Below are 23,043 nucleotides of genomic sequence, written 5' to 3'. Positions count from 1 at the left end.
TATGCTATTGCTCACCTGCCATGGACATACACCATCAGTGGTCTTAAGTCACTGAGATTTGGGGGTCGTTTGTTACTGCAGCAAAACATACCCTTGCTGACTGAAACTCACAGGATAAGAGACAACTCTAATCTACAAAGTATACATTCTTACCTTAGAATATCCTAAGTCATAGTGATCCTAAGTATCACCCTGGTCCATGGCAGAAAGAGAAGAAAGAGCAAATTCTAAATTTTCATGGTCTTTCACCCAGTCAAGAAATGTAGGCCAAACTCTATCACCCAGAAGTTGATTTACTTATTTCTCCTGTATGAGAAGGTGAAAGTAAAATTAGGGTAAATGACAAAATGTGTTACTTTACTGAAGTCTCCTGAGAAAGGAAATATGACTGTTCTCCCCCAACAATACTGAAGATTTTTGAAGAGGGAGGTGACACACTCAGATCTCTTACTGAAATATCTCTCTTGACACACTTTGGAGGATGGACTAGAGTGTATATGACTGTAGCTAGGTTGACCAAGTAGGAGGGACTACAGCAGTAAGAATAAATGAATGAGGAGGGCAGTTTTAATAAGGACAATTGCAATAGAGATGAAGAGAAGACTGCAAATATGAGAAGTCTTTTGCAGGGAAAATTAATAGTGAGGGTTTAGATGTGTGGAAGAAGTGTAGCTAAAGATGAGTGACAAGACAATAGTCACAGCATTCATAGAGAGGAAAACTGCATAAGACAACTCAGTTTAAAATGTTGAGTAAGCATTTTAGTTTGGGGGTTTCCCTTATGCTTCTGCACAGAATCTATGATCACATGGTCCTGCCCTTTGGGACCATGTTCAGACACAGACCACTGGGCAAGATGCATCATTCAACTGGCCAGCTGTGACCCTTTTAGTACATTTATGTTAGATTTACTGGAAGACCACATTGTTTATGGTTCGTGGGAGGCGTTCACAACGAGTAAAAAAAAAAGCAGAGTTTGGACCACAGTTGTGGACCCTGAGACGGGAGACAGCTGGGCAGAATGCCAGGAGAACAACCTGAGGAATTCTACAGGCTTGGGTTCAAATTCCAGCTCTACCATTTTCTAGATGTTTGGTTTACTTAAAACCGCTGAGTCTCAGTTTTCTCACCTATAAAATTAGGTATAATAATATGTACTTCAAAGGATTGTTGTGAAGACCTCAGGACTCTATCAATGTGATGTGACCAAAACATAGCAGGCATTCCATAAATGCTATTTCCTTTTCCTTTTCCTTTCCCACATACCACTTAAATGATGTGGAATGAGATTGTCTTTGAAAGACACCATTGAATGATATGCTTGTTATTGGTCAACTCACCCTTTCATTTTGGGAGCCCCAAAACAATCTTTTATGGTAAATCAAAGGGATTTTGCCATCAAAGAAAAGAAAGGGACCAAACATTTTTGGTTTGCTACCCATCGAAAATAGCTTAAGCCAGAAGGGCATTTTGCCTGGAGGAGAGATGACTTCTTTTGGTATGTGCATGGTGGGAGTGGTAGAGGGGAGCCAGTGGTCACCATTTCCAAATATCAGATGGTCATCAGAAGAGCAGAGGAAGTGATGTGCTCTGTGGTCCAGACAAGAGAACTCTGGCCAGTAGGTCAAAGTTATCATGAGGCATTCCTCAGTTCAATTCACTGCAGCTAATAGCCCTACAATGACTCTTCGGAGGCAGTGAGTAGTGTAACTGGATGTATGAAAGCTGAAGTCGGGTGAACACTGGGCAATTAAGCAAGGAGTAGAGATTCCTACACTTGACGGGAGGGTCTACCAGATGCAATTCAAGGCAGCAAGTCTGTAATGAGGGTCTGGTACATGTAAGACTCTGGCTGTAATCTGGGAGAGAAACAGATTCAAAGAAGACAGGGTCTCTCCTCTTAAGCACACATAAGCAACTCTAAATTCTTTGATTCTAGGATAGATTTAGTGACTCAGCCTTCCCCACAGGTTAGTCAGTTCAGTCCCAGGCTAGATATTGTAAATTGTCAATCCTGTGTACTATTTATTCTGATCCTCTCAGGCAGAATTATCCAGTTGGAATTTGTTTCCAAAAGAAAATACTCATGCAAACTTCACTTTTAATAGAGGTGTGTCCTCAAAGTTAACATGAAAATTGAAAAGCAAGTTAATGAATTGTATCAAAGCATATCTAATAAAAAGTGAAAATGTTATACCAGAAACGACTTCAAGTTTGTAAAATTGGGTTCTAGGCTTATCTGGATAAAAACTAGCTGGATGATTTCCTCAATTCATCTCCCTTCTCTGATCCTCAGTATCCCTTTATGTGCTATAGAGATTGAATTTAGTAATTTCCATGTTCAGGTCCTGCACCAACATGCTAGAGCGATGTTAATCATAAAATAAATATGTACTAAATGTGTACTATATGTCAGATGCCATCTGAGGAAATGAAGTAAAGAAAGTAACAAGGCATACACCCTGTCCTGGAAGAATTCATGTCTTGTAGATAAAGCAGCTAATGATGACGGGAAACAAGACATGAAGTCTTATTGATACTAGACCCAATGGGCATCAAGATGTGTAAACAAATGATTCTGCCTTGAAAGATTATGGAAGGCTTTTAAATGGGGTTGCAATAGGTTTGGAAAATCAAGATGACTCTCTCGATAATACAGATTCTTACATGTGCTTTAGCTAGAACTGTGTAGATTTATGTGCTATAGGCCAGATAGATGAGAGCCAGAAAATAACAGTGAGAAAGAATTGAGTGCCAGGCACTACAGACCATGTGGTGTGCTAGGTACTTTATGTACATTAACTCAGTCCTCCTGACAGCTTGTGGTCAATGGTACCAACTCCATTTTCACTTTACATAAAGGAAACAAAGGTACAATACTTACATTTTAGCTAAAATTACAACTCAGATCCAATGGTAGTGGTGAACCCTCAGGGTGTGTTGAGCAGGATTCAGAAGCCACCTATGATAAGAATGGATAGAACGACATGCTTAATTAGGAATTCATACAACAAATATTACTGAGCTCTTTCTATGTTTTCAGCATTGTTGTAAATGAGTGGAAAACACTGGTGAACAGAAGTAGACATGGGTCTCTGCTCTTCTGTTGCTGGTATTCTAGAAGACACAAGGAGCAATAAATATAAAAGATAAAATGTATTTCTTGTTAGACACTGAAAAGACCTGTGGGAAACCAAGACAATGTAGCCAGGGTATGTGGGCTGTGCAAGCTGGCAAAATTGTTACAAGTTTCATGTGGTGGACAACGTAGGCCTTGTTGAGAAGGTGGCATTTAAGCAAAGACATGAAGAAGGTTCAAGGGTTAGCAGCAGCAGGGACATGGTAATGGTGGCACGTGAGACAACAAAATAGCAAAATGGACAGTAAAATCAGTCTCTAATTATAGGCCTCCGCGGCTCGAAACCTTCAATAACAGAATTCCAGGCAAGAAAACCAAGAATTATGATTTCAAATCTTACTAGAACCATTTTAAGCTTAAGGCAGACTTACATTTTCAAGCTATGAGATTTTGAAAAAAGTGACTTTCCTTTTGCTGAGCTCCCATTTTCTCATCTGTAAAATGGGCAACAAAATGTCTAACTGACTGAGTACTTGTGGTGATTTAATGAGATGGTGATTGTAAAAAAACCTGGCTTGGAGCCTGACACAGAGTTGGAGCTCTATTATTATTATTTTTTCACCCTTTTGCAACTTTCAGGCACTAAAGGGGAAAGATACAGTGAATGTTTTGCTTTGAAAAACCCACTCATTGGGCAGGTGGTTCGCAAAGTTGCAAGCCACTACCCACCAGTTCAACCGCACTGTTGCAAGCTTATGTTCCAATCTTCGCTCAAATACTGACATAGCTTTGACTCACTTATACTTAGGGGTACCAGGAATATTTCTCTTTCCTATTCCCTGTTGGCCCAAGGACTGGGCGATATGAATTGGATCTTACCATCCCCTTACCAACTCTCTGTGAATGTCAATTTTGTGAATTTAAAGAATTCATCTAATGTCATTGAGCTGTGAAGTTTTTACAATTTTCTTTTTATGGGTGAAAAAAAAGGAGGAAATACAAAATTGGTAATGCAGTCGAAGTATATCATGTGAAAGAATTTTAAAGTAGGAAGAATAGATGAATCTGATTTGTAGACTGGTGATATTCAAGTAATTGAAACATTTTTTCACATACATCTTTGGGATTAGGAACTCCACCTAAAGATGGTTTAAATAAGCCTCAGTGAAGGGCATGGGAAGTAGTGTTTTATGCAATTTTGCTTTGGTTCAAATCTCACTTACAATACCTATTGTGCATTTATTGAGATTCTGTGTACACCAGGCGCTATGCAAGGAATTTTAATATCCCGTCTAATTTAAGCCTTTAAACAACTCTGTGACATGGGAATTTTATCTCTTTACATAAAGAAACTGAGGCTTTTTATATCCTTACTACATAAGGAAATAGGCTTATTTGGATGAAATTTTTCTTCAAGGTCACAGAACTCCTATCCTTCAGAGTCAACAGTCAAATCCTGAATCCCCTTTACTCCTATGTTTTTTTCCATTATAAAACACTGTTTCATAGTTTTAATCAAACAGGTTTTGTAAGAGAAGTTCAAAGTATAGATCTGCAGTTTATATCACACAGTTCAAAAAAGTTTGTTTTGGGAGAGAATTTTCATATTGTTCTAGAATAATTTTAAGAGAGTGGGTACACTTTCAAATACAAAAGTTATCTAAGGTAAGAACTAAATTTCAAAGCATTGTTTCCTGTTTCAGCATAACACCTTAAGATGACATGTTATGAATGCCATACCTGCATTTCCTACATCTTTACTCCGTATTGATGCAGAAGTGTAGACAGATGAGACAAGAGAAATGCAGGAGGCCATATCTAAGTGGTTTCCAAGGGCAAAGGGGTAGAACAGAGACAGCTATCCTGGGAGGCAAGAGCAGACATTCTGCTTCTTGATTGGCAGGTAATTTGTTTTGCAAAGATCTTGGGCAATTTGCTTTTTCCTCTCTCAGATTAAAAACAGGTAACTTTTGCCTCCCTGGCACCCAGCCCCCACCTGCAGTTTCAGTGCTTCCCTAGGATCAAATGGGTGTTTCCTGCTCCCTTATATGGGAATCTCCTTGGATTGGCCGTTGAGTGTAGCTCCTCTGATTCAGTTTTTCCTATTATAAACACTGGAAATGAAGAGGTAAAATTGTCTTTAAACATCACCTAGTCCTACACCTTAATGATCAGATGAGAGACACGGAGGATCACAAAAGGCTAAGCTTTGGCTTCCCAAAGCCACATGTCAACTCAAGGCAGAGAGAGGGCCAGACGCAGGCCCCTGCATCCCAGTTCAGTGAAACTGCATTGCTCCAGCACGATTAAATCTGACGTCAGACCTCACAGAGAGATGATGTTTTGTTGTTTTGTTCCGTTATCTTTGTCCAGACCATACAAGTTTTTCCTTCCTAATGAAAAATGATCACCCTTCTTAAAGAATAATTGAAATGAAAAAGGCAGTGTAATCATACTGCATCTGCAGATATTGGCATTTCAAAACACTGAGTGCATAATAAAATAATCCTTAAGGAGATTAGTTATTGTCCAAGTACACTGGCTGCTTTGACTTCCTCCAGTGCACTCTCACCAATATTAATATTGTATTGAAAAATATTCAAGGTCTTCTTTCTTTGGTCTGCATTACAGTGTCTGAGGAGAAATGAGATGTTTTAATATTACTGAGTAGTTTCCTTTAATAGAAGTGCGATGGCCAAAATCGTGGAGGTAAGACTTTAGCTCTGCAATTTACCTGGAATTATGTTTCCCTCCAGACCCTGGGCTTTCTGGGAGAAAACCAGAAGCCCTGCATGATAAAAGGGTATGAAGTCAAGTCATATCATGTCAGGTTTGCAAAAAAGAGAAGAAAAGCTAATGCAGCGTGAGGAAAAGAAGAATACTGCTCACCATGGAGAAGGCTTCTTGCGCTTCCCCTCATTCATTCCTCGTGACAATCCTGTGATATAGTTATTATTTAAAAGTGAAGAAACTGGAGCTCATGGACACTAAATAGAGAGTTCAAAGTCATTAGTGTGCAGGTAGAAGACTAGGTTTTAGAACTGCAGGACTTTCTGAATTCAAAGACTGTGCTTTATTTTGGCTGTTCACATTACTTCCAATGAAGGAACAGGTTATGTTTATGTTGAAAAATTGCAACTCTTTTTAGAGATGGTATATCATGTTTTCACCTTCAAAACTCAATGTCAATTTAGAGAGTAGAGAACAGATTTTCTTCCCTTGTATCCTCAGAATGCTGAGCAGGGAATACAGATGGGTATAACAGAAGACATACTTTAAGAGAAGAGAGGCTGTCCTAAGGGTAAGAAGTATGATTTTGTTAGGTCAGCCTCAGAGATTGCACACTTTCATAATAAGTGTGATCAATAAGCTAAGCAATGACCTCACAGAGATATAGGGAAGATTCAAGTCTTAGACAGGACTCTGGACTAGAAAATCTCTACATTTCTATGATTTGTCATTTGATCTGCAGCACTTTGGTTAACACAGAAGGTACATTCGATTCCTGTAATTTTAGGTTCCTAAGTTTTGTCCAAATGCATATTTTCGCAAGAAAAAAAAAAGATCCTCGGCAGTGTTATATTATGGCTTTTGGCTGAAATCTCATGCCTAAAATGTGCAACTGAAATATGGCTTTATGGAGGAGCTCCAAGTTTTTCAGAATTATGTACTGTTTGAGAGGGGTCAACCGCAGAACTGCACATCTCTGCCGTGTCTTCAAACCCTCTGAATCGCTGAGGTCTGCAGAACGAATTTGGAACCCTTCAGGATGGGAGGTCCTTTTGGCTTCCCGTCCTCAAGCTGCTCTCCTGCAGGACAGGAACCAAAAAACAATATACACTAACGCAAAGCCACCAGGTTGGAAACTCACTAGTGTCAGATGAAGGCAGGCTCTGGAGAACTGTAAACTAGGTGAAACTCCTCTTTGATGCCCTGAAGCCTCCATAAAACCACAAAATATTGGAGGTGAAAAGTCTCAGCAATAATTTTTGTCAGCCAGGGGCACTACTCTGAGGCTCAGAAAAGGGAAGGAAATTGTTTAAGAAAACACAGTGACTTTGTTTCAAGATTAGTACTAAATTCTAAGTTCCTTGACTCATTTAGTGCTTGAGGAATTACAGAATTTCACGATGAGACAGAACTTCGGAGATCATCCCTTCAGCAGCGTTACCCCAACTGGGTATTAGTAGGTTTCCATGGGAAAGGGGTTTCCTGATCATGTAAGTTTATGGATCAGTGCCTTCTATATTAGTGATCCATAATGCCCATGTTCCAAGAAGCTCTGAGGCATCTAGCAAAAAAGACATGCATTTGATTTTAATTAAATGTTTCCCAAACTCATTTGACTGCAGAGCCATTTTCCTTCTGGCCACCTATTGACATACTGGGAAACACTTGGACTTTGCAGAATACAGTTTGGTAGTGCTGATACTGACTATTCTCTCTGGATACTTAGTTTTTCCACCAGCAGGGCCACCACATAGTGTCCAGCTAGAGTGTCTACAGCAATGAGGCCCTTATCAAACCATAAGTTCACTGAGCAGATGACCATAGTATGTTCTCAGTCAGGTTTTCTGTGATGAAAACAAGGGCTTAATAATTATGTTACTGTTCCTCCCACAGGCATCCCTGACACATTTTTCAACAATTCCAATCATTAGGATGCCAATCCTAATATTAGCTCCAATTGCCTTGCTGCAAGCCTGGTCCTCCTCGATACTGATCTCCCTACACAGATGACAGCCTTGCAAAGACTTCAAAATGCTGATCATGACTCCCCTTCTCTTATAAGCCTGAACCTCTCCTTGGTTATTTTTCTGTTTCTTATACAGCATGGTTTCAGGTCTCCTCACCATTTTGGCCACTGATTCCAGTTAAAACCATGGGCTTTTGTACTATTAGACATAGCTAGATTCAATTTTTTAGTTATTCCACTTGGTAGATGCATGAGATTCTAGAAGAATTCATGACCTTTGTTAATCTCAGTATTTTTTTTACCTAATTAGAGGTATTTAATATCTATCTTATGAAACCAACCCCATACATCTATGGTGATAAATAAATGATAATGCCTGTATGACCTACAACATAGTATTCAATATATTTTAGCCTTGGCACCTTTGTTCCCAGAACCTTGCTAATTTAAAAGAATCTATTCCAAAGCAGTGTCATGTGGGACAATCTTGTGAACATTTGGTTAAATAAGTAAAAATAGAAGGTGATACCAAGGGAGGTGATTGTCCCTCTATATCTGACCACTTCCAAAGAATTGAGTTCCATTTCTTCCTCATATGTTACCAAGGTGCAGCTGACTTCTCTCTCTATCCAGTTCTGCTCCCCTCACTCCTTTACTGGTGTTCCTGAAGCACTCCTCAAGAAACCACCCGCATGCCTCCAGTGCTAGTCTGCTTTTTGGGGCACTCAACCTATGACACTCAGAAATAACATGGGGATTTGGGGGGAGGGAAGGTAACTGAGGTCTTGCATGTCCGAAGGAGTGATAAGCTAGGCAGTTTCAGGTCATAATAGCAATGTGCCCTCACTTCATAGTCTCTTGAGGTGGAGAAGTCTGGAGAATACAGGTGTTTAGCCTCTCTGTCACCTGGATTTAATGTAGTTTCTATTTGGACACAGAATTCTTGTCTTCTCTTTAAGGAGGTACACATTTTATAAAGTTCTGGCTAGTGAGAAGAGATAAGAGAGAAGTGAGCCCTAGTTGAAACATATTCGACCAGTCCTATTTTTTTCCTCTGGGTCTCAGTTTCCCAGCAATGCAACTGATCAGTTGAACCAGGTGATTTCTGAAGGGTTGTATGGCTCTGTCATTGTTCTATTTCTTTTCCAGAACTTCATCAATTATTCTCCTATCCCTTAAGTGGAGTTTTGAGATCTTTCAGGCAATTAACAAATAATGATAGTGCAACGACCATGTGTTATTCCCATTGCTTGGTTTTGAAGACATAATAGTGAGCTTGCTAGAAAAAGTCTAGAAGTTCATGAAGATTTCAATCTAAGTGGTTAGACATACAATTAAATAAACAACATGACAGAGTAGTGAGTAACAGATAAAATCCAGGATGCTACAGGAACACAGTAAAGGGAACTCAGCATGACAAAGAAGTGAGGAAAGGCTTCTCATAAGAAATATCCTTTAAACTAAGGCTTGAAAAATGAGCCACACCAACAGATAAATAAACAGGCTCCAGACAGATAAAACAGGTACAAAATCTAAGAGGCTTCCATATACTTGACTGACTTAAGCAACTAAAAAAAGTTAACCCTTGCAAAAGGATTCTAGATCTGGTGGAGGTTAAGAAAATAAATAATGTGTATTTGAAAGAAGGGTCAAATTATATTTTGTCGCCAAACTTACATAATCTATGCCATGATTTGTATATGTGGATGGGCACATTTGCATCACCTAGAGGCTTCCAAGAAAGACAAATTCTTGGGTCCCACCCCAGACCAACTGAATCAGAATCTTTTTGGTTAGGGGTCCAAGAATCTGCGCTTCAATAAGTTCTTTGGGTGATTCTTATGCACAATAGAGTTAAGTTGGAGCTTAGACTCATGTTTACTTGATGCATTCAGATGTGTTTGTGATGAATTAGGCTGTATCAATGGCAGAATTTCATGCAAAGTGCATTAGGATGCTTGGTGATGGTTATGATAGGGACAAAGAACTTGTAGCTGTTTCATGTATCAAAACTGACTTTTTCTCAGCCACCTATGGCAGAGGATGATGTCATCAAGTTGCTTTTCGAGTAAACTTCCTTGGGTTATGGATGTTTTCAATGCAAAATTCACTGTTCTATTTCAAGGAGTCAAAAGTAGCCTTCTGAGATATCTGATTCAAATCTTGGCATTTGAGCTTGCATTCATAAAGACAAAGGAAATCAAACATCCAGTCCTGAATCTTTGGTGTTCAGAAGACTGCCTTATATCCAGAACTCCAAATCCTCTTGCAAAGTCCCTAAAATTTGTGAACAAAACATGAGCTCACTCGAATCTATAACATAGCTCTCTAGAGAGCATGATGTTTATAGGATCTGGGGATATCAGTTATATGACAAAGACACTTTCCTCTCTGCAACCAGCCAACAATAACCCTGTTTCTCCATAAGTATCACTGGGGAGGTGGGGGTGGGGCAGATATGATTTGGTTGGTGCTGCCATGTGAAATACCTTTTATGTGTCAGTTTTTAAAGAAATGGGATAATTGAGCATCACTCTAATATCTTACATTAGCATGCTAAAACCCAGGCCCAGATAAGAAAAACTGCCCTTTACTGCTAAGAGTCATGTTAGCACCTCTTTAGAGCAGTAAAGGAAAAGATAAATGATAATGGTAGGGGAAAAAAAAAAACAATTTCCATAGTGCTTTCAGCCATGACTAAAGCCCAGTGTATGAGGCAGAGGCTTTTATTGAGAGATCATAACAGATAATGCCTCATAAACTCAACAAGCATCAAGAAGGGCAAATGGCATGTAAGAAAGAAAACCCTCCCCTGGTAAGAGACTTGGTTAGTACACCTGAAAAAAATCCTTGAGGTAAAGGGTAATTCAAGCAATAATTTGGTGCATTGAATTGATAACATAGAGCAACCTCTTCTCAAATGTTATTGTTTTATTTAAGGTCTGAACTAATGTCCCCACTTTGCTTCTCTGGGTTCATATGACAATTATATACTTAAAGAGAAAATAATGCAGGTTCTATGACTTCTGATAACACTCCCCAAAGAAGGAAATTGTGAAGCCGTAGAGAATGGACTTGAGGACACGGGGAGGAGGAAGGGTAAGCTGGGACGAAGTGAGAGAGTGGCATGGACATATATACATTCCAAATGTAAAATAGCTAGCTAGTGGGAAGCAGCCACATAGCACAGGGAGATCAGCTTGGCGCTTTGTGACCACCTAGAGGGGTGGGATAGGGAGGGTGGGAGGAAGGGGATATGGGGATATATGTATACGTATAGCCGATTCATTTTGTTATACAGCAGAAACTAGCACACCACTGTAAAGCAATTATACTCCAATAAAGATGTTTAAAAAAAAGAAAATAGGCATAGCACGGGCATATTGGTCAGAATGAGGCCCCGACCCAGGCCGTTGGACCAAGTTTGAACACGGTGCAGGTTCTGGCTGATGCATAGGGATCTTTTTTTAAAATAAATTTATTTATTTATTAAAAAAAAAAAAAAAAAAAAAAAAAAGAGCTCTAGGTAAGAATGTTGCTCTCTAGGAAAACTGAGTGATTTGGGTCTTCATAGTTCTTATCCCTGAACTCAGCTCCAGGCCTTTTTAGTATATTTATACCCAGTAAGATGCTCAGAACAACAGAAACATCCCTCATTTGTCAGATTCTGCTCTCTTGAGGAGGTAATTTTTGTTTTAAATAGCGAAGATTTTTCTTCATCGCACATTCACAGATAATTTATTCTTATACTTGTCAGTTGGCCTTGTTTTAGAGCAATTAAATATTTGTTGGTCTTCCCTAAATTACATGAGAAGTTTTAAGACGGCACTTACCATGACATAGACATCTTGGTTTTCCTTAGATCATCTAGCGTAATGCTTGGGACATAGAGGCTCTAATTAATCTTATTTTCTCTAAATCATGCACCTAGATCACAACACATCAAAACCCATCTGAGTTCTGAGGAAAGGTTTCAAAGCATCAGGTTAAACTGGAATTTTGACTCATGTTTCTTTGATGCATTCAGATGTATTTGTGATGAATTATGCTGTATCAAGAGTGAGATTTTGGGCCTCCCTGGTGGCGCAAGTGGTTGAGAGTCCGCCTGCCGATGCAGGGGATACGGGTTCGTGCCCCGGTCTGGGAGGATCCCATATGCCGCGGAGCGGCTGGGCCCGTGAGCCATGGCCGCTGGGCCTGCGCGTCCGGAGCCTGTGCTCCGTGATGGGGGAGGCCACAACAGTGAGAGGCCCGCATACCGCAAAAAAAAAAAAAAAAAAAAAAAAAAAAAAGAGTGAGATTTTATGCAAAGTGCATTGGGGTGCTGGGTGATGGTTATAACAGGGACAAAGAAGCTGTAGCTGTTCCCTGTATCAAAATGGACTTTTCTTCAGCCCCCTCTGGCACAGTATGATGTCATCTAGTTGCCTTCAGAGTAAAATTTCTTGGGCTATGAAGTACCTATATCTATGGATGTTTTTAATGAAAATTATTGGACCTGATAAAGTAGAGAGAGCACCGTAGTGCTTACCAGGGTCACCTGGAATCTCATCCTAGCTCTCCACTAACTGCCTGGATGAGCTTAGCAAATTCCTTTCCCTCACTGGTCTTTGTTGTGTTGATCTATATAAGGTGAGCCAAGTAAGTGATCTTTAAGGTCCTCTCAGCTCTAAAGTTTAAAGATCTCTATCAATTTTGAAATCACCTATTTTGGGTTTCACCATTTTTACACCTAATTTTGCTGTCTCCTGTAAGGCACAGGAAGCTAAGTGTTGTAAATGTAGTGTGATGGATGTGTAAATTTCCCACTAATAAGACTATTCATCAAATTCAGGTTGTATTAAAATGGCAACTAAGATAGAACAAATGCTAATTTTAATGCCTTATAATAAAGAATGCTGGTGTGCTAATGGAGAGGAAGATACATGAATATGAAAACGTTAACATGAGATAGAACAGGCTTGTGATGCGTGTGGCATAAATAAAATGAAAGGCGTGGAGGGGTCAGAAGAGGAGATTGTTTTCTCATAGAGGGAATCGGGAGTGACTTGACGGAAGCATTTTAATTGACACTCGAAAGATCAATGTTTGTTTGTTTGTTTCTAGTAGGAGACCTACTAGAGTTATGACTGATACACAGAATGTGATAAAACAAGAAGGACATAAAACTAAGAATGAATGTTGAGGCTGAATCATGAAAGGAACTCAGGGCCAGTGCAGGTGTTCAGGAATGTTTTAAAATTAGTAGCTATGAGCCCTGGCTGTACATCAAAGTCACCTGGAGAACAGTTAAAAACTATCTATGCTGGTGGTTCATCTTCAGAAATTTAGTTAATGGTTTATATGGGAGCCCAGGCATCAGTATTTTTTTTAAACTCCCCAGATAAATGTAACACACAGGTGTAGGTAAGAATCAATCATTTAGGTTATGGTGGGGTCATGTAAGGTGTGAGGCAGGTGAAGGATATAACTGCAACAGTCCTATAATGAAGTGCAGAGATTATGATCCTCTTGGCAATTGATGTAGGGACTGCTTTGGAAGGAGAGATCCTTCTTTTTAAAAGATGCCCTTTACAGTGGAAGTCATCCCTGGTTCCTGGGCAAGTAGCATAAGGAAAAAAGAGTCTACTCTACATAATTAAGGTGAGAGAAAGACCAGAGGAAAGATTGGCGCTGCTTGGCGGAAAAGTTAGCATCAAGAGATAGGAGTGACCTGGATGGGGCTGGAGGTGAGGGGACTCTTAGGAGAGGAGATATGTCTAATGGGTTTATTTAGAGTAAAAAGCTGTTGCCATACTACATTACTCTTTCTCAGAACCTCATAAATCTTCGGTAAAATAGTTAACAAATGAAAAATGTTGGCTGTAGTAGGACTTCTTGTGGAAGCTCATGAAAGACTAGATAGTGGTGCTGAGGCTTTCACGGTGAAAAAGAGCTACTGTAAACAACTAGCACAGTATATTCTAGGTTAGAGAACGGTACGAAGCCAACTGGCATACCTTAGAGAACATTCCCAAACATGACTGAGCCACAGAAACAATGAATCAACTAATTATAAATGCAGATGCCTAGGCTCAATGCCAAACCTTATGTTAATCTGGGTTTTGATGGTGTGGCTTTTAACCAGTTCTGCAGATGCAAACTCTGTCAGAGGTCCTGAGTTCTGGCAAGATTTATATGGAGGACATATAAGAATTGAGAATTAAGAAAGGAAAAAAGGAGGCCTTGGATTTAGGTAATACTAGTAGGTTTGTATGGAGAGAATAAGATGGTTCAAATAACTGCAAGTCATATAAAACAAACAAATATTTCCATGTGTCTAGGCCTGGCCAAAGACATCACAAAACATCTTTTTTTTTTTTTTTTTTTCTATTTCTGCTGTCCCCTGGGACAGACAGCTCTGGGCCTCATGGAGTTATGAATCAGAATTGTTCTGACATATGCACCTAATAGAACATGCATTAGCTTTAAAATTAGGAGCTCTGTTCTGAGTGCCCATGATTTTATTCTTTATTCCAAGAATATTAGCCTCGCCTAATATAGAAGAGATGTGAAATTTTCATACAAGTTTCACTGACTCTCTTACAATGGATCCACTACCCATTTAGTCTCTTTTTGTTGTTTTTTTTTTGCCAATTCTACTCTCTCTACCTAGGAGCCAGATCATAGAAATGATTCCCTACCAGCTTAATTTCAGAATTACTAGGACTATTAACCATAGTGTCTTTGAGTGAGGACTTGTCATTTTAGGGTGTCTATACCTCCTGCAATTAAACAAAAATGAATATGTGTGTGTATGTATTTCAAGTTCCCCTCCCTCCAGGGAGGGTGTCCATGAGATTTTCCAAGAAGGTCACAACCCGTACATTATGAAGTGTCCCTGGTGTATAAGAAAGAGCACTGCTAAATTCAAGTACTGGCCCTGACCCATGCATGTGTGTGACTTTGGAGGAGGTCATCACTCCAAGTCTCAATTTCCTTCCACACAGTACGGGGACGTGAATTCAAATGATCCAATGTATTTAAACATGCCAAATAGAAAGCCATAGCATGCAGAGGGTTCCTGTAACCTCATAAACAATCTGATGTACAGAGACTGGGACACCATAGCTAGATCCACCACACGTTCCACTTGGAAGAAAAAAATCCACGAATGAAATAAATGTATGTACATTAATGATCTTTGTAACTGAAGTACTGTGTTCATATGAATTAAAGTATCATGCTCTCTAATTCATTTGGCATCAGGATTGACATGAGTATAAATGTAAGGCTAATAATATTGATGAGAACGACCCCTGTTTATTGAGTGCTCGCCATGTACAGGCAGTGTTTCATTTAAGCCCACAATCCTATTAGGTGGATATACTTATATCCACCATAGGAATGAGGAAGGAAACCTGAGAGGGGTTGAGTGAGTGAACCAAGGTCAGAGTTAGTGCCAGAGCCAGGGTTAGCAATTTGGGGGAAAGAAGTTTGTACGAAAGCTGCTCTCACTTATCTAAAAAGACAGCCAAAGGGGAGAGAAGTCGCTTTGATTCTGTGGGACTGCAGAGGGTAGCAGAAGCCCGATCAGGACGGGCTACACTGCGAGGCTGTGCGCGCCCAGCCCATTAGAAACATTCAAGCCACTTGTCTAGAACATTATAGACAAGATTTCTGATTCGGATGGGGGGATTAGGGTGGCCAGCTTTAGGGGTAGCTTCCCAAAGTTGGAGCTTATGTTTGTATGATAAAAATAGTCTGTTCCCTCAGTGATCACTGTAAGCTCCTCCGGTGAGGAAATGGAACTGACATGGACATTGGCCCTTTTGACTCAGATTCGATAGTTTGTCTTAAAAAAACCACAGCCTGATTCAGTCTCAGCTCCCTCCTGAGATCAATGATTGTTTCAACGTCTGTTGCTGACTTCAGAAACAGATGATGCTAGTAAATGCCCCGAACTCCTTGGGATGTTCACTTGAAAGGCCGTTTTGCTATTATTTTCATGTCTATGAAGAAGCTGGCCCATACATTTGTGAACTTACAGATGACATAATAACACTTCGCCCAAAAGGTGGCTGGGAGGCTCGAATGAGATAATGTATATAAAATGGCTGGACACAGTGTCTGGCACATAGTAAGTTTTCAGTAAATATTAGTATTAGTTGAATCCAGTTCTGTTCTGATAGGCACGGAGATGTGCTGCCCTGGGTCCCCTTTTAAGGAAGGTCATGCTACCCAGGGACCGGGGATGCAGTCAGCAGAGAGCCTCCACCTGCTGGCAACCCTGGACCCACCTGGCTGCAGAGAACTGCCTCGTAGAGCCTGCACCCTCTCTGAGAGAGTCTGCATCCAGAGACTGAGCCAGGCCAGTACTACATCTCACCATATTGGCCTAACGTGAGACACTCTGACAAGTTCCTTTCTGGCCTGGCGGAGCCCTGGCCAGGCCTGCATGGCTGTGTAACTTCTCCCTCAATCAATCCCATACCTCCCTCTGCCTTTCACAGGTATCGATCTCTAATAAGCATATTGCATACTAAACTGCACCTCAGTGTCTGCCCCCAGAGAACCCAACCTGCAACATGTGCCCACATCCCACAGACGTATGTGTAAATTGAGAAGATTCTCATTCCAGCTTCCTGGAATGTGTCACGAGAGCTTGGGTATTTCTCTAGCCTTCGGTTACCTGGTTTCCAGCAGGAAAGTTTGGGCCACGTAACCTCTAAGGGTCCTCCCAGTGCTGACATTGCATGAGCTTTTATTTCCTCCATTCATATTCTCATCACACCCATTAGGAAACCTCCTCTGTGTCTTGTTTTCTATCCTGGGTTCCCAAAGCATCCTGTGTTCACAGCAGAAAACCCTTCCACTGCATTGTCATTTTGCTTTTGAGCATCTATCTTCCTTACTGGATGGATACCTTTCGATTAAAGATGCTGTCTTTTACCTTAAAGTCACCTGTGGCACCTACTGCCTGGTCTAGAGCCTTGAAGGTGTTCGATAAATGGGTACTCAATAAATGAACCCATACAGGCATTCTCTGCGTTATTCTGACTGAGGAATACATGATGAATGGCACTCCATAACTCTCTTTCCAAATGCCCTCTTCTTTTGGTAAACCATACCCCACTTAGTGAAGATCAATTTGCTTTCAAATTGCTGCAGGACACTAACATGTCTAAGTAACTGGTTCAATAAATGAAGACGTGGCACTGTATTTTAGTCAACTGTCAAAATCAGGTGGTACAATACAACAAAACATCATTCTTTCCCAACCAAATATGTCTTTTTAAAAATGAAATTACAATTGCTTTGTATTTATTTATTTAGTTTCCTTATAAGAAAGCAAGGATGAGAGCTACCAAAAGACAAAAGGTGATGAGGTAGCTGGCATGGGACTGACGACAAGATTGCAGGAAAATTTGGGAAAGGAAAGGAAATTATATGTATTAAATGGCTAATACATGCCAGGCACTGTTCCAAGCTCTTAGCATATATATTTAGTTTAATAATTTTCTTTAACAGACAAGAACACTAAGGAACAAATTGGTTAATGATGTGCCATGAGTCCTATGAGAGAGGTTTCAAAGGTGGAAATGGAAACTCAGACATTTCCTCTCCAATACGTAGATCTGTCTGAACAAATAAATGGAAATGGAGACCTGAGAGGTATCCCGATATCAAATCATCAAGGATGTTCTGTGTAGACTGTTCATGGGGTGGGAAAGGGGGAAGGGAAAGAGAGAGAGAGAGAGAATTACCAGTAATCGTTTAAACAAATAATACTGATCTCACTTAAATGTGGAATCTAAAAAGAAAAAAAGTCAAACTCGTAACAACAGAGAGTAGAATGGTAGCTACCAGAGTCTAGAGGGTGAGGGGAGAGAGGAGCTACTGATCAGAGAGTACAAACTTTCAGTTATAAGATCAATAGATTCTGTAGATCTAACGCGCAGCCTGGTGACTACAGTTGATAACCATGTATACTTGAAATTTGCTCAGACAGTAAATCACAAATGTTCTTCCCATCGTCTACCCCCAAAAATGTTGACTATGGGAAGTGAGGGCTATGTGAATTCGTTTGATTGTGGTAATCATTTCACCATGTACACATATATCAAAGCATCACATTGTATACCTTAAATAGACACAATTTTGATCTGTCAAAAACAAATAAATACAAACTTTAAAAATACTTCTTGAGTAGAAAGCACTGGCCTAGAGAGGAGGACATGTATAATTGCAAAGCGTATTTCCTGCCCACAAAGAACTTCCAGTATATAGTTGGGAAGACAAGAGATGAGTGCATAAAAAAGAGAATTAGCTACCCAGGGCAATGAGGCAGGAATGTTCCATCCCCTTCACAAAAGTTCAGAGTCAAGAGATTGTTTCAAGTAGGGCAGTCAAGAGTGACCGGAAGGAAGACCTGTCCTCACTCCTAATTAATTTGGTGATGAATGTGAGCAATGTCCTGTTTCCTCTTCTTCTCTCTGATCTCTCCTTTCAGGGTCTCCCCACTAACGCCACAGAGCTACCAGAGGGGGGCTCATGAAAATAGAGGTCTTACCGTGACTCTCCTTGCTTAGCAGTTCCCCACAAGGATAAAGGAGCTTGCTCTACACAGCCATGAGGTTTTTACCTGTCTACTTACTAACTGAATTACTACAAATCCACCAAAAGAGAAGAGGAAAAGAACATCCAGTTTTTCTGAAACCAGCCCTATAGCCAGACAGGATGCCCCATTTCAAGGAGTCATGCGCACACTGCCCTGAAAATTATCCACATTTTTTTCAGTTTACTTTCAAATATGAATTGCCACGTAGACATAGAATTTGCCTATAACCGTATCCAGCTGTGTACCTTGAGTATTTTAAAACAGAGAATATATGATATGGAAGAATCAAAGAAATAAGGCTCCCTAATAAACACTATCATTTCAAACAAAGGCTCTTAGCAGGAGAAAGCCTTTTAGTGAAAACACCAGGACTCAAAAATACAAGGCTGCTTTAAGGTGGGAAGCTGTTCTGGTGAAAAACCATAGAAAAGCCAATCCTATCTGTGAAGATTTTGCATCTGGGTGTGTAATATAGACATAGTGGTCCGATTTCCTTTGCGGAGAAGGAATGTAACATTGTGACGTTTCTGAAATTCTAAACCTGAACAGGGGTCCGGAGGAGTCATTAGAGTCTGAACACACGTGCCAAGGTACGCTTTATGAATGCTAAAGCTGAAAAGATCGCGTTTAAGGACGTCCCCAGGTTTCCCTCCTGGCCACCCTGCATCCGGCCTTTCTTAAAGGGTCTCTCTTGGAAAATAAAGTCAGTGATTTTTTTTTTTCTCTTTTCCGAATGGACCCACAAAGCAGGAACAGATGTGACACAAGTAACCTCTACTTTGTGCATACCTCAGAGAAAAACGACACGGACTAGAGCAGGGGATCTGGCTCCAGGCCAGAGAGAAGGACAATTGGAGTTTAGGCCTCCAATGACAGGGCTCACCTCGGCTCACTCCTTTGTACTCGTGCAGGGAGTGCAGGTGGGGAAAAGGGGCTGTGTCTATGCGTTACAAGCACAAATGAAGGATTTTCAAAAGGCTGCCGTGTTCCTGAGCTCTCGTTCCTCCCTTTTCCCCACGTCCCAATACCCGCACTACTTCAGTGGACCACCTTTAAGCGCATGGAAGATGTGATCGAACACAATGCCTGTGGCTTGGGTGCCAGATTCTGACACCCTGAGTTAGACTTCTGCCTCTGCCACCTACTAACTACTAAAAACTTATTCATGCTCTCTATGCCTCCTTCTTCATTAACAATACAAGGATAATAACATCAGCGACTTCACCAAGTTGATTTTGAGAATTTGATAGAAAATACATAGACAGCACTTCTGACAATGCCAAACACATAGCAAGGTTTCCATCAATGTTATTCGTTTTAAGCGTTAAGAATCACTTTCCATCATGTTTTATATTTATTTGGGTCCATTTCTTATTTTTCCTCACCAGAAAGGAAAGCCCTTGAGTGCAGATTCACTTTCATATTGTACTGTCTGAACTCAGTTTCAGTGGTGTGCTGGTAAATGCTCAACAATGGGCTTTCTGAAAAGGAAGCTCAGATCTGTCGTGTTTGCCAATTTCTGTGGTGTAAATACTCCCACCATGGTTGTTTTCAAGCTATCAACAGGACATCAGCTGACTCACAAAATTCCTGAAAATTTAACAATAGTCTCTTGTGGGGCAATACAAGCCAGCTTCAGTACTCCTCTGAGTGCATGCATGAGAGACAAATGAGAAAGAATAAACATGTCAGCAAACAAATTTAGAAATTAATGATTCCCATCAGGGATTCTCAGTGGTAAGAATGAGCATGCTACCACTTATTTTCCTCCCAGCTTTACTGCGGTAAAATTGACAAATAAAAATTATGTGTATTTAAGGTACACAACATGATGTTTTGATACACCTATACATTATGAAATGATTATCACAACCTAATTAATATATCCATCACCTCACAAAGTTATCTTTTTTTGGTATGGGAACACTAAAGATGTGCTTTCTTAGCAAATTTCAAGTATACAATACAGTATTATTAATTATGGTCACCATGCTGTACATTTGATCCCCAGAACTTTTTTTTTTTTTTTTTCGGTCATGCCATGCAGCCGTGCAGCCATGCAGCTTATGGGATCTTAGTTCCCTGACCAGGGATCAAACCCAGGCCCCCTGCAGTGGGAGCACAGAGTCTTACCCACTGGACCACCTGGAAGTCCCAGGACTTCCTTTTTTATGGATGAATAATATATTCATCTCACATTTACTTTATCCCTTCACTTATCAGCAGACAATTCAGTTGTTTCTGTATCTTGATTATTATGAATAATGCTGCAGATATCTCTTTTCTACCATTAACTAGGTTTTAACAATCTTCTCTATCAACTTAAAAGAGGTCTCTGGTCAGAAGGAATCTTTACTGAAGATTTCTACAGAACATTGGTCCCTTGTGTTGCCCCTCCAAAAGGAGAATATTGATCCTAAACCTTGGGTACTGTCACACATTATGTTTCTTGTGAACATTCATAATGCACATGGGCATGTTAAAGACACTAAGTCATATGAAAGAAACCAATTTCTTTACTGTAACGTAAATGTAAAGAAACATTTCCCGAACACATTTGATCACTAAAAGTGGTCTGTCCCAGTAAATAGTAACATCATAAGGAATTAATATCTCTGAAGAACATACATTGGAAAACACTGACAGAGCTACTTTTTATAATCATATGGAAAGAAGTAAATGTCCTTAGTAATTTTTGGAGAATATGTTTTTTTAAACTTGGAACAAAATACATCTTGGATAGTCATCAAAAGAAAAAAATGTATTAATAAAAATAATAGCTATTCTGTGCCAAGGGCTGTCAATGCCCAATTCTGCAAAGTAGATAAAATTACCCCATTGTACAGATGACAAAATGAAGACTCAGGAAGTTTAATTAATTTACTGTCATGCTGTTGAGCAGAATTCAAATCCAGCTCTTTGTGGCTGCAAAGCCAACATTTTTCTACAACACAGACATGTGATGTCATTATGAAATTATGATCATCTGTTCCCATTTAACCCTTCACTCTTCAAGGCAATTTCAGTTATGTTTTCATTTCCTTTTCTCCACAATAATTATTTCAAAATTTCTACATTCTCTCTGCCACCCCACTTGCAGAAGATTATTTCAGTTCCTTTTAGCCAACTACATGAAAACATTAGAAATAAATGTCCTCAACTGTTCACAAGTGGACCTGTACATTTAGCTTTATATGTATCCATCTTCCCTTGTTCATCTCAAAAAAAAAGAAAGAAAGAAAGGAAAGGAAAAGAAAGTTTCTATATCTGTGCTACACAATACATACGCCCAATCCTTTCTTGACTTTTCAGATCCCTTCCTTCAGGCACATCCCTGTCGCATTCTCTACCTCCTCCTCCCCACTGGCTTTTTCCAACATTTTACACATGTTCAATTCTCTCTCTATAAACAATCCAGAACAACTCTTTCTCCTCCCTCTTGCCTCCCCTTCTATCTTCCAGTTCTTTCTTCCCCCTCCTTAGCCAAGCTTCTTGAAAATCTTGTCTACACTAGCTGTTTATGTATCTCCATTTCCCAGCCACTTTTCAAACCTCTCCAGTTAGGCTTCTCTCACCTCTTCACTGAAACACTTTCAACAAGATCCTCAGTGACTTCCTTGTTGCCCAATCTTCGGGCACCTTTCAATTGTTGACTTAATTGACCATCCTTTTCTTCTTGAAACACGCTATTCTCTTTCCTTCGTTGACAATTCACGTGACTTGGTTACTTTCCACTTCTCTAGTGACTTTGTCTCAAACTGCCCTAGAGATTTCTCTTCCTCTAGCTGTCCTCTACATGCTGGTTTTCCTCAGAGATGAATTCCAGGCTCATATTCCTTCTCAGTAGTCATGCCCTTCTTGAATGATCTCATCTACTCTTGTGGATCCAATTTCACCCTGTTATGCTGATTATTTCAGAGCCACATGCAGTCTAGAAGAACTCCTGGCTCCAAAGCACATCCAATTCCTTACATGAAATTTCAACTTGAATGACCTGCAGGTATGTCTAAATTGAAATTATTGATAATCTACCATCTCAATATGCTTTACCATACATGTTCCCTTTCAAAAGGAACTTGCACTCAGGTGTCTAAGCCAAATGAATGAATGAATGAATGAATGGATAGTAATGCTCAGTTTTTCTCTGTCTTATCTCAAATCTAATCCATCGACAAGTCCCTTTGATTCATCTATCTAATACTTCTAAAATTCATCCATTTCTTTCCAACACACCATAAGCATACTGTGACCCAATCCTTTTTTTCTTGGATATCAACAGCAGCCTTCTATCTGAACTTCTAACTTCTACTCTTGCCCCTCTGTAGTTCATTCTGTACTCTAAAGCTAGACATATATTTCTTTTTTTATCATTGTTATTCAAATTGATTTCTTTGGTTTTTTAATTTATTTTATTGATGTATAGTTGATTTACAATGTGTGTTAATTTCTGCTCTACAGTAAAGTGATTCAGTTACATATATATATAATATGTATTCTTTTCCATTTTCCTTTCCATTATGGTTTATCACAGGATATTGAATATAGTTCTCTGTGCTATACAGTAAGACCTTGTTGTTTATCCATCCTGTATATAATAGTTTGCATCTGCTAGTCCCAAGCTCCCACTCCATCTCTCCCCCACCCCCTCCCTCCTAAGCAACCACATAT

General features: G+C 39.9%; 1 long non-coding RNA gene across 1 annotated transcript in view; it reads right to left on the bottom strand.

The window, feature by feature from the left end:
* The window catches only part of LOC132491928 (uncharacterized), a 120,926-nt gene extending 98,753 nt beyond the window's left edge, over nt 1–22,173 (bottom strand). Inside the window, exons 1-2 of the long non-coding RNA XR_009532769.1 lie at nt 21,951–22,173; nt 2,885–2,962 (exon numbers count right to left, since the gene is read on the bottom strand). This is a non-coding gene — a long non-coding RNA (uncharacterized LOC132491928). The remainder of the gene's footprint in view (nt 1–2,884; nt 2,963–21,950) is intronic.
* Between the last annotated feature and the right edge of the window lie 870 nt (nt 22,174–23,043).

The sequence above is a fragment of the Mesoplodon densirostris genome, chromosome 6 (genome assembly GCF_025265405.1).
Source record: "Mesoplodon densirostris isolate mMesDen1 chromosome 6, mMesDen1 primary haplotype, whole genome shotgun sequence".
NCBI lineage: Eukaryota > Metazoa > Chordata > Mammalia > Artiodactyla > Ziphiidae > Mesoplodon > Mesoplodon densirostris.
This window is presented reverse-complemented; position numbering and strand designations above follow the sequence as displayed.